The sequence below is a fragment of the Tamandua tetradactyla genome, chromosome 12 (assembly GCF_023851605.1).
Source record: "Tamandua tetradactyla isolate mTamTet1 chromosome 12, mTamTet1.pri, whole genome shotgun sequence".
Classification (NCBI taxonomy): domain Eukaryota; kingdom Metazoa; phylum Chordata; class Mammalia; order Pilosa; family Myrmecophagidae; genus Tamandua; species Tamandua tetradactyla.
The window spans coordinates 79,274,428-79,285,681 of record NC_135338.1 but is presented as its reverse complement, the minus strand read 5'-3'; the positions used below and the strand labels follow the sequence as shown (position 1 = coordinate 79,285,681).

General features: G+C 33.5%; 1 pseudogene; it reads right to left on the bottom strand.

Annotated features, from left to right (window-relative positions):
* Positions 1 to 2,605: 2,605 nt before the first annotated feature.
* LOC143651621 (BBSome-interacting protein 1 pseudogene) lies at positions 2,606 to 2,813 on the bottom strand (annotated as a pseudogene).
* Between the last annotated feature and the right edge of the window lie 8,441 nt (positions 2,814 to 11,254).

The window sequence follows — 11,254 nt, the reverse complement described above, 5'->3', positions numbered from 1 at the left end:
TTGTTCATCTATATTTGCTAAAAATTTTATTGCGATAGCATATACATTTAACTCAAAATTTCAATTCAATGAACCCCTAAGGGTCTATTTTCTCTTTTTTTTTAACTTTTTGTTCTGTTATATATACAACTCAAAATATTTCATTCAACTAATTTCAAGTGTATAGTTCAGTGGCAGTAATTACATTCATAATATTGTGCTATTATCAGCAACATTAAATTAGTTCAAATTTTTTATCACCTCAAAGAAAGAACTTTGTACCCATTAAGTAATAACACTTTCTCTCCCCCAAATGTCCCAGTAACCTTTAATCAGCCTGTATGAAATTTGCTTTTTCCAGGTACTTCATATAATAGAGATCATAAAATATTTGCCTTTTTTATGTCTGCCTTATTTCATTCCACATGATGTCTTTAAGGTACATCTATGCTGTAGCATGCATCAGAACATCATTCATTTTTATGGGTGAATAATATTCCATTGTGTATATACACATTTTGTTTATCCGTTCATTCTTTGATGTCACTTGGGTTGCTTACACTTTTTGGCTATTTTAAATAATGCAATATAAATGTTGGCATACAAATATCTGTTCAAGTCCATGCTTTCAATTCTTTGGGGGTATATAACAGAAGTAGGGTTGTTTGGGCATATGATCATTCTATTTTCTACTTTCTGAGGAACAGCCACATTGATTTCCATAGTAGCTATGCCATTTTACAATGCCAAAGTGAGGTACAAATGTTCCTATCTCTCCAAATCCTCATCAACACTTATAATGTAGCCAGACTAGTAGGTTTGAAGTGGTATCCCATGGTTTTGATTTGCATTTCTCTGGTAATCAATAGTGTTGATCATGTTTTCATGAGCTTATTGGCCACTTGTATAACTTCTTTGGAGAAATGTATATTCAAGTCCTTGACCCATTTCTAAATTAGATACTTGTCTTTTTATCATTGTTGTTGAGTTGTGGCAGCTCTTTGTATATCCTGTATATTAAGCCCTTATCATATATACGGTTAGCAATTAGTTTCTCCCATTCTGTAGATTGTCTTTTCACTTCCTCAAGACTGTCCTTTCACATACAAAAGAGTTTTTTGGTTTGTTTGTTTTTTCCTTATTGGAAGTACATTTAGATCTTTTAAACTTTTATTTCACACAGCAAATTTTAAAACATATAAAGAAGCACATTTGAATCTAGTGAGTAGAAGCTTTGTTCCTTGTAAGCATTTGAATCAAAATTACAGCAGTAAATAAATTCTCTTAATATTATATTGGGGAAAATGCATGCATCTCACGTTTACTGATCTTATCTACAGCTTAATGAAGTTTCTAAAATTTGTGTAATACCTTTCATCATTCTTGGTCCATTACTGAATAATGTTGGTGTTATAAAAAATTATTCTTCAAAGACTCAAGTTTTTATATTTGCCAGTATTTGAGAAATTAATACTAACTATGAATAAATAGCAATTATCTAAAGAATGGTCACATTTCTAATCTCTTTTGTATAGCCTAATTATTCAGCAAGTCCTCAAGACCTGTGTGAATTTAAAGTCTTTTATTGATGGTAGCAAATCAATCTAGAATTATATTCAGAATTTACAGAGGTATGCTTAGAAATATATCTATTATAGGGGTACAGTCTTTTAGAACTAAAATGCCAAACTTAACTTCAACTTTACTTCATGAGCTCTTTAAAGTTCACATTACTGTGGCTTATAGATAATTATAATAATCATTTTCAGGTTTTTCATTGGTTGATGCCTGGAAGGTTAAGATAGCCATATACTTCTTAAGTTTTAAAAATTAGAGGGTGTCAGGGTAGTTCAGTGGTAGAATTCTTGCCTGCCATGTGGGAGACCCGGGTTTAATTCCCGGCCCATGCACTTCCCAAAACAAACAAACAAAAGATACCAATAAAAGCAAACACCAACAAAAATTCAATAAATGGTACTGCAATAATGGGATACTTACATGGAATAAGAATGAAATATGACCATGCCAAACAGCATACCCCCCAAAATTAATATAACTAAGAATATAGGTGACTATATGGAATCGATGAGGGTTTTTTAAAAATTAAATTTGTTTAAGAAACCGTTTTGTCATTGGTTAGGATCAGTTGGTCAGGCAAGTTAGCTTTAAACATGATATGGTGCATAAAATTAATAAAATATTCTTAGGTAACTATTCTTAGGTAAAATAAAAGCCCAACATGAACCCCTTATTTTAGATTAGAATGTATCTTCAAATGCAGGTTTTTAATACCGGTGTAATGTTTCTCTATATACAGAAATTTGCATTTAGATACTTGTGCCTAAGAATGTTATCCATAACTGACAGCAATAAGAATGTTGAAACAATAGTTTGCAATTCTAAACACTTGGGTAACAAACTATAAAATTTTGTTTAAAGTTTTGGGTTCAACAGAAGCCAAAATTTAAAAATTCACAGTAGAGGTTTTATCAGTCTTAGGTATTTTGTGTTATTTATATAAATACTATTGGTTTTGTTAACAAATACTATTTTCAGCATACAGAGACAGATTATTTTCTATTTATTAAAAAGTTGGTGGGATGTTATGGAAGTGCTAAACCATCATTCAGTTGGTTATTTGCTGTTCTTCCTTCTCTGCCACTTGTTGTTAGTGATTTGTATCGTGTGCAGCTTGCTGCATTTTCTTCAGTTTTCTCAGAGTCAGAGATTTCAAAGGCAAAAGTTTGGGTTTACACAGCATCATTGTGGTTACATCTTCCACAGACAACTTGTTTTGGAAGAACTTTGCAGAAGATTGACTTCACTTCTACCATATCTGAATTGTTGGATAGAGTGAGTTTGGTATATTGAATATAGTTCCTTCTTACCTTGGGTCGAGAACGGGCGTCCCACATACAAAAATTTTTAACTTTGAAGTCCATTCTACATTGTGTTATTTTCTTTTCTTAATCATGCTTTTTATTTTCTTGATCATACTAAAAATTTGACCAACACTAAACTTTTGAAGGTTCCCCATATTTTTTATTTTAAAACTATTATGGTTTCAGCCCTTATTTTTAAGTCCTTCATCCATTTAGAGTTAATTTTTGTATGGGGTGAGATAGGGGTTCAATGTCATTCTTTTTCAAGTGGCTCTCCAGTTTCCCCAAAATCATTTGTTGAAGTGACTTTTCTTACCCAATTAATATATTTGGCACTGGTACCAAAAATTAGCACAGATGTATGGGTTTATTTATGAGCTCTCATTTCTATTCCGTCTATCTATATGTCTATCTTTAATCCAGTAACACACTTTTAATTAATGTGCTTTTTAGTATGCTTTTGTTTGTTTGTTATTGTTTTTGCATGGGCAGACACAGGGAATTGAGCCCGGGTCTCTGGCATGGCAGGTGAGAACTCTACCTGCTGAGCCACTGTGGCCTGCTCTGTAGTTTGTTTTAAAACTGAGAAGTGTGCGACTTCTGATTTTGTCTTCTTTTACAATAATGATTTGTCTATCCATGGCCCCTTGCAATTCCATAAGTATGTGAGGATTGGCTTTTCCATTCCGAAAAATGGCTGCTGGCATATTTGATAAATATTACATTGAATCTGTAGATAGTCTTGGGCAGTATTGACATCTTAAAATATTAATTCTTCCTATCCATGAAATCAGGATATCTTGGCATTTATTTAGGTCTTAAATTTCTTTCAGCAGAGCTTTTTAGTTTTCAGTGTACCTGTCTTTCAACTCCTGGGTTTCATTTATTCTTATGTATTTTATTCTATTAGGAGATATTGGGAATAGACTGTTGTGTTGTTGTTGTTTTTGGAATTTTCATTTCAGAACACTCTTTGCAGTGCATAGAAATCCAATTTGATTTTTATTGTTAATATTGCAGCCTGAAACTTTGCTGAATTTATTAGTTTTATTAAATTTCTTGTGGACTTGCTTGTAAATCTGACATTTTCGATATAAAATATCATGTCATCTTGAATAGAGATAGTTGTACTTCTTCCTTTCCAATTTGTATGGCTTTCATTGCATTTTCTTACCTAACTGCTCAGGCAAGTATTAGTACAAGCAGGCATCCTTGCCTTGTTCCTATAAGTGAACATTCAGTTGTATTAGTTATATTCACAATATTGGACTAGCATCACCACCATGAATTACCAAAATGTTTTCACCAATACAAACAGAACACCTGTAACCATTAAAAAATAACTCCTCTTTTTTCTCCCCACCCCAGGCTCTTGGTACCTCTAATCTACTTTCTTTTATTATGAATTTGTTTATTCTAGATTTTTCATGTAATCTTTGATCTTTATGCCTGGCTTATTTCACTCAACATAATGTTTTCATTAAGATTCAAACATGCTGTAGCATGTATCCTTACTTCATTCCTTTTTATAACTAAATAACATTCAATTGAATATCTTTCTTAGTTTGCTAAACCTGAAAAATGCAATATAATATAAATGGGTTGGCTTTTGCAATGGAAATTTATTAATTTACAAGCTTACAATTCTTAGTCCATAAAATGTCCAAATCAAGGCATCAACAGGTGATGCCTTCTCCCTGAAGACTGGCTATTAGTGATGCTCAGCTCCTCTGTCACATGGCCAGGCACATGCCAATGTCTCCTGGTCTCTACCTTCTCTCCCAGGCTTTGTTGCTTCCAGATTATAGCTTCAATGGCTTCCTCTCTGTTTCTGTAGTTTCTCTCTGTTTTCTGTGTATTCACTCTGAGTTTCTCTGGATTTTTCCTCTGAGTTTCGATGTCTCAGCATCTCTGGGGCTTTTTTCTGCGCCTTCACTTTCTTTTATCCTCTTATAAAGGACTCCAGTAAGAGGATTAAGACTCACATAGGGCATGCCTCAACTGAAATAACTCAATTAAAAAATGCCACCCACATGAATGCAAGCTAGGGTCTATAGTCGACAGTAATATTGTAATACACTTCGACTGAATGTAACAAAGGCATTACGCCAAAACTAAATGTCAACATGTAGGGGATATGGATTCTTTGAAGAAGAAAAGAAATGTCTTAATATAGATTATGGTGGCAAAGGCATGACTATTTACTTATGCTAAATTGTGTGATGAGCAAATAAACTATTTAAAAATTGACAGAGAGAAATAAGTGCTAGAGGAAAGGTGGAGAAAGAGATGATCTATTCAGTGTTTGTAGGGAAGCCGAGAAGAGCAGCAGCCCCTCCAGAGGCCAGTGTGTTAGTTCCACAGGAAGCTGGGGTGGGGTTGCAACCCAATTGCTAGCTATATAACTGGAGGAGCTGAGAGTGAGGACATATATGGACACTTGCACACTGATGTTTATTGTGGCAGTGTTCATGATTCGCAGTGGATGGAGGTATCCTAAGGGTACAATGACAGAGGAATAGAAGGGGGAACTGTGGTGTATACATGCAATGGACTATTGAGCTTCTGCAAGAAGGAATGAAATTGTGATGCATGCAGCTATGTGAATGAACCTTGAGGACAGTATGTTGAATGAAATGTCAGAAATAAAAAAGATAAATATTATCATGCTTCATGCCTATGGACTAATTATAGTATACAAACTCAGAGAACTGAAGTGGAGAGTATGGGTTATCAGGTTGGAGCCCATTGTAAAGGGTCTTAGATTGTAAGCTCTTACAGCAGTTACGTCTGTTCTGGAATTACAACTATTTTTTCTAAGCTCTGAGATACTGAGCTATTTGTGTACACCCTGGTATTCCGAGAAATGTTGGATAATTATCTGACACCTGAGACTCAGAGTTAGAAATCTGAAGTTATGAAAGTCAGCATTACCCCATATAGCAACTGTTAAAAATGTTGAAAAAGTGATCAGACTTCTATGACAGAGATGAATGAAGCTGATCTGGATAGGACTAAGGTAAATCAAAATGCAGAGTAAAGGATGATATGGTCCATGTTTTAAAACTTCAACTTCTGTGTGAGACCAAAGGGAGAGATGTTAATTTGGTACAACAGTTATATTTTTGGTAGTGCATTATCTAATTTAACTTGTATGGTCAGTTTATTTGAACATGATAATTACATGGAATCTTGAATAGGGTATTGAGACCTTGTTGGTTTGTAGAGGTTAGTGTGATGCACTGATATATTCCAGAGTGATGTGGGCAGAGAATAAAAAAAATATTTGCAAAGTTTCCTTGGAGGACTGGGGAGAAAGGAGGAAATATTCAACTTCCCCATTTGGGAAATTCCTGATATTCTCACAAGATGTGGGAACAACCAAACCAATAGGCTGAGTCCTTGCTCTTGGGGTTTGCCCCTATGAAACTTATTTCTGCAAAGGAGAAGCTAAGCCTACTTATAATTATGCCGAAGTGTCACTCCCAGAGAACCTCTTTCATTGCTTAGATGTGGCCTCTCTCTCTCTCTAGGCCAATTTGGCAGGTGAACTCACTCCCCTCCCCGCCTACATGGGACATGACTCCCATGGGTGTAAATCTCCCTGGCAATGTAGGACAGGACTCCTGGGATGAGCTGAGACTTGGCATAATGGGATTGAGAAAGGCTTCTTAACCAAAAGGGGAAAGTGAGAAATGAGACAAAATAAATTTTCAGTGGCTGAGAGATTTCAGAGTCGAGAAGTTATCCTGGTGGTTATTCTTATGTATTATATAAATATCCGTTTTAAGTTTATGGTAGATTGGAGTGGCTAGAGGGAAGTACCTGAACTATTGAACTGTATTCCAGTAGCCTTGATTCTTGGAGATGATTGTATAACTATATAGCTTTTTCAGTGTGGTTGTATGATTGTGAAAATCTTGTGTCTAATGCTCCTTTTATCCAAGGTATGGGCAGATGAGTAAAAAAATAAGGAAAAATAGATATATAATGGTAGGGACTAGAAGTGAAAAAACAACTGAGGAGGTTGAAATACCAGTGGTCAATTAGAGGGAAGGGTAGGCGTATAGGATGTAAGAGTTTTTTCTTTTTATTTCTTTTTCTGGAATGATGCAAGTGTTCTAAAAATGATCATGGTGATGAAAATGCAGTTATGTAATGATACTGTGAGCCATTGATTTTAGATGGACTGTATGTGCGTAAAGATTTCTCAGTAAAAAATATTTTTAAAATAAAAATAAATCCTAAAAATAAAAACAAGCAAACGAAAGATAATACAAGCACCAAGACTGGCACTGCAGAAACCTGTGAATATACTGTAGTCTTTTTAACACAATGCCAGTGACACATCAGAAATTGATCAGGAGGTTGTTCACAATGACAAGAAAAATGGATCTAAGTAGGAAGTTTTGAGACAAATGCACCAATCATTGAAAAATATATCCCAACATTTTAAAAGGAGTTATTTATTTTTAATACATGTTGCAAAATAGTTTATGCAACAAACTTCAAAAATTTGTAAGACACCAAAAATCTATCCTGCCAAGGTCTGCAGCCCAGCTAATATTACTTATTTGCAGTCATGATAGCAAATAGAGGTCTGCCCACTGTAAGCCTAAGCATTTGAAAGTTAGATACATAGTTGCTAATATCAAAAATCTTAAATCAAATTAAATGGTTAAATAAAATATACTCTATACTGTTACCTTATCAATATAGCTTCATAACAGAATAATAGGAAAATATGGGAAGAGCTGTGATTTTTATGACTAAAAGCCCAGAAATTCACTTTTAAGTTTATAGAATCAAGATATTTTCATAACCTGTGTTCTTTGACAATCTAAAGGAGTAAAAAGAAAATGCAAATGTGTTCAAAATGAGCAAAATTTAAATTTAATTAGAAGATAAATTAAGGTAAATGAAAATTGAATTATTTTCATGTTTTCAAAATTAGTTTTATAGTATATTAAAATTATCTACTGAAATTTAAAGGCAAAATATAAATTATAATTAATATCAAATTTTTAAATCAAAAATTAAAGCTGAAAACTGTATTATTTCAAATATATAATTAAATGTTAAATATTATTATAAAGATGTACATGTATGCATACTATATTTATAAAACTAAAACCATCCGCAAAACTAAAAAAAAAAAAAATCCCACCCACAATACATCTACACCCACAAGAATGGATTAGCTTTAAGAACATGATCTTTGCTGGGATACATACAGTTTCAAACCATTTACAAGTGTGTATATCAGTTTTTGTTTCTCGGGTCATATATTGATAGACAGTTGGGTTGTTCCTATATTCTGGCAATTGTGAATAATGCTTCTATGGATATTAGTGTATAGGTATCTGAATCCCTGTTTTCAATTCTTTCAGTTATATATCTAGAGGTAGAATTGTCAGAAGATATAATTTTATAGTAAACTTTTTGAGGAAATCTCAAACTGTTTTCTGCAGTGGCTATACCATTTTATATTTCCAATAACAATGTACAAAAATCCAATTTCTTCACTTTCTCAGCAACATGTTTATTTATATATTTATGTGCTTATGTATTTATGTATGCATGCATATATGTATGTGTACATGTATGTATTTATTTAGAAAAGTTGGTAACTGGACTGCTACGGTGGCTTAGCAGGCAGAGTTCTTGCCACCCATGCCGGAGATCGGGGTTCGATTCCCGATGCCCATGCAAAAAAAATTGAGAATTTACAGAATAATCACACAGAAAATACAGGGCTCCAATATACCACCCTATTAGTAACAACTTGCAGTCATGTGAAGTATTTGTTAGAATTGATGCTAGCACATATTTATAGTTATACTGTTAAATAAAGATGATGTTTTAACTTAGGGCTCACTGTGTAAAAATTTCCTCTTTTAATCACATTTAGATATATATTTCAGTGCTGTTAATTACACTCACAATGTTGTGCTAACATCACACCAGCCATTGTGAGAATATTTCCATCATTCCAAATTGAATCCCTGTACATTTGAAGCCTTAACTTCCCATTCTCTATCCTGACCCTGTCACTCTATAAACTTTATTCTAGTTTCTGTCTTTCAGCTTAATTATTCTAATTATTTCAAATCATTGAGATCATACAATATCTGTTCTTTTATTTCTAGGTTATTTCATGCAACCTGATGTCTTTAAGGTACATCAATGTTGTTGCATTTGTCAGGACTTTTTATGACTGAATAATATTCTATTGCATATATATATATACATATATACCACATTTCATTTATCCTCTCATGGATTGATGGACACTGGTTTGCTTCCATCTTTTGGTAGTTGTGAATGTGCAACAGTATGAACATTGATGTGGAAGTATCACAGCTTTCAATTCATATGGGTATATCCGTAGTAGTGGAATTGCTGGGTCATATGATAATTCAATACTTAGCTTTCTGAGGAAACTCCAGACTGCCTTCCATAGCATCTGCACCGTTTAGATTGCCACCAGCAACAAATGAGTTTTCCTATTTCTTCACATCTTTTCCAATGCAACTTTTTTTTCATTTAGTAAATAGCAGCCATTCTAATGGGAATGAAATGCATTTACCTAAAGGCTAATAATGTTGAACATCTTTACTTGTATTGTATGGTCATTTGCATATCTTCTTAGGAGGTTTATCTATTCAAGTCTTTGGTGCATTTTATAATTATTTTGTGACATTTTTGTTGTTATGTTTAATTTCTTTAAACATACTGCATATTAAACTTTTATTGGACATTTGTTTCCAGATATTTTCTCCCATTCCGTAGGTTGCCATCTTACTTTATGATAAAGTCTTTTGATGTACAAATGTATGCATTTTTAATGAGGTCCCACTTATCTAATTTTTCCTTTGTTCCTTGTGTTTTTGCTGTAAAGCCTAAGAAATCATTGCCTAACAACAGCTCCTCCTGATGCTTCCCTATGTTTTTTTCTAGGAGTTTGATAGTTCTGGCCCATATATTTTGGTCGTGGATCCTTTTTGAATTGATTTTAGTTTAAGTTATAAGGTAGGAGTCCTACTTTTTTTGCAAATGAAGAAGCCATTTGTTGAAGAGTCTATTCTCTCCCAATGTAGAGGTCTTCGCCCCCTTGTCAAAAATCAGTTAGTCATAAGTACAAGCATTGATTTCTGAACTTCTAATTCAATTACATTGTTCTATATGTCTGTCCTTATGCCAGTACACTATTGTTTTGATTACTATAGATTTTTAATATGTTTTAAGATAGGGGAGTCCTTCAACTACCTTCTTCTTGCTTATTCAGGGCCCCTTACCCTCCCATGTGAATTCGATGTTTAGCTTTTCTATTTATGCAGAGAACATTGATGAAATTTTAATTGGCATTGTGTTGACTCTATAAATTTCTTTGGCTAAGATTGGCATCTTAATGATATTAAGTCTTCCAGTCAATGAACACAGAATATCCTTCCTTTTGTTTAGGCCTTCTTGGTTGTTCTTTTAGCAATGTTTTGAAGTTTTCTGTGCATGAGTCCTTTACATCCTGGGTTGTATTTATTGTTACATATTTTATTCTTTTAATTGCTATTGTAAATGAAGTTTTTCCGTGCTTTCTTCTTCTAATTGTTCATTGCTTGTGTATAGAAGCACTACTAAATTTGGGGTGTTGATGTTGTACTGCACCAATTTGCTGAATTCCTTTATTAGCTCCAAGAGTTTTCTTGTGAAATCATCAAAACTTTCTATAAATAGGATCATGTTATCTTAAAATAAGGAAAGTTTTACTTCATCCCTTTCAATATGGATGACCTTTCTTTCTTTCTTTTTGTCTAATTTCTCTGGCAAGAATGTCCAGTACAACATTCAATAACAGTTTGCATCCTTGTCTTATTCCTGATCTTACAGGAAAAGTTTTCATAATTAAAGGGCACATATGAAAAACCCACACTTAACATCGTTCTCAATTAAATAGATTGTTAGGTGTGGGCTTCTCATATGTGCCCTTTATTATGTTAAGGAAATTTCCTTCTGTTTCTACTGTTCTAAGTGTTTTTACCAAGCAGGCATGCAGGATTTTGTCAAATGCTTTTTCTGGATCAACTGAGATGATCATGAGTTTTTTCTTCCTTCACTGTGTTAATGTGGTTTGTTACATTAATTGATTTCCTTATGTTGATGTAACCTTGCATGTACTAGAGATAAATCCCACTTATCATGGTGTATATTTCCTTGAATAAGCTGTTGGATTCTATATGCTAGTATTTTGTTTAGCATTTCTGCATCTATATTCGTAATATATATTGGTCTGTAATTTTCTTTTCTTATGATGTTTTATCTGGATTTAATATGAGGGCAATGTTGGCCTCATAGAATTAATAAAGAAGTGTTACCTCCTCTTCAATTTTTTTGAT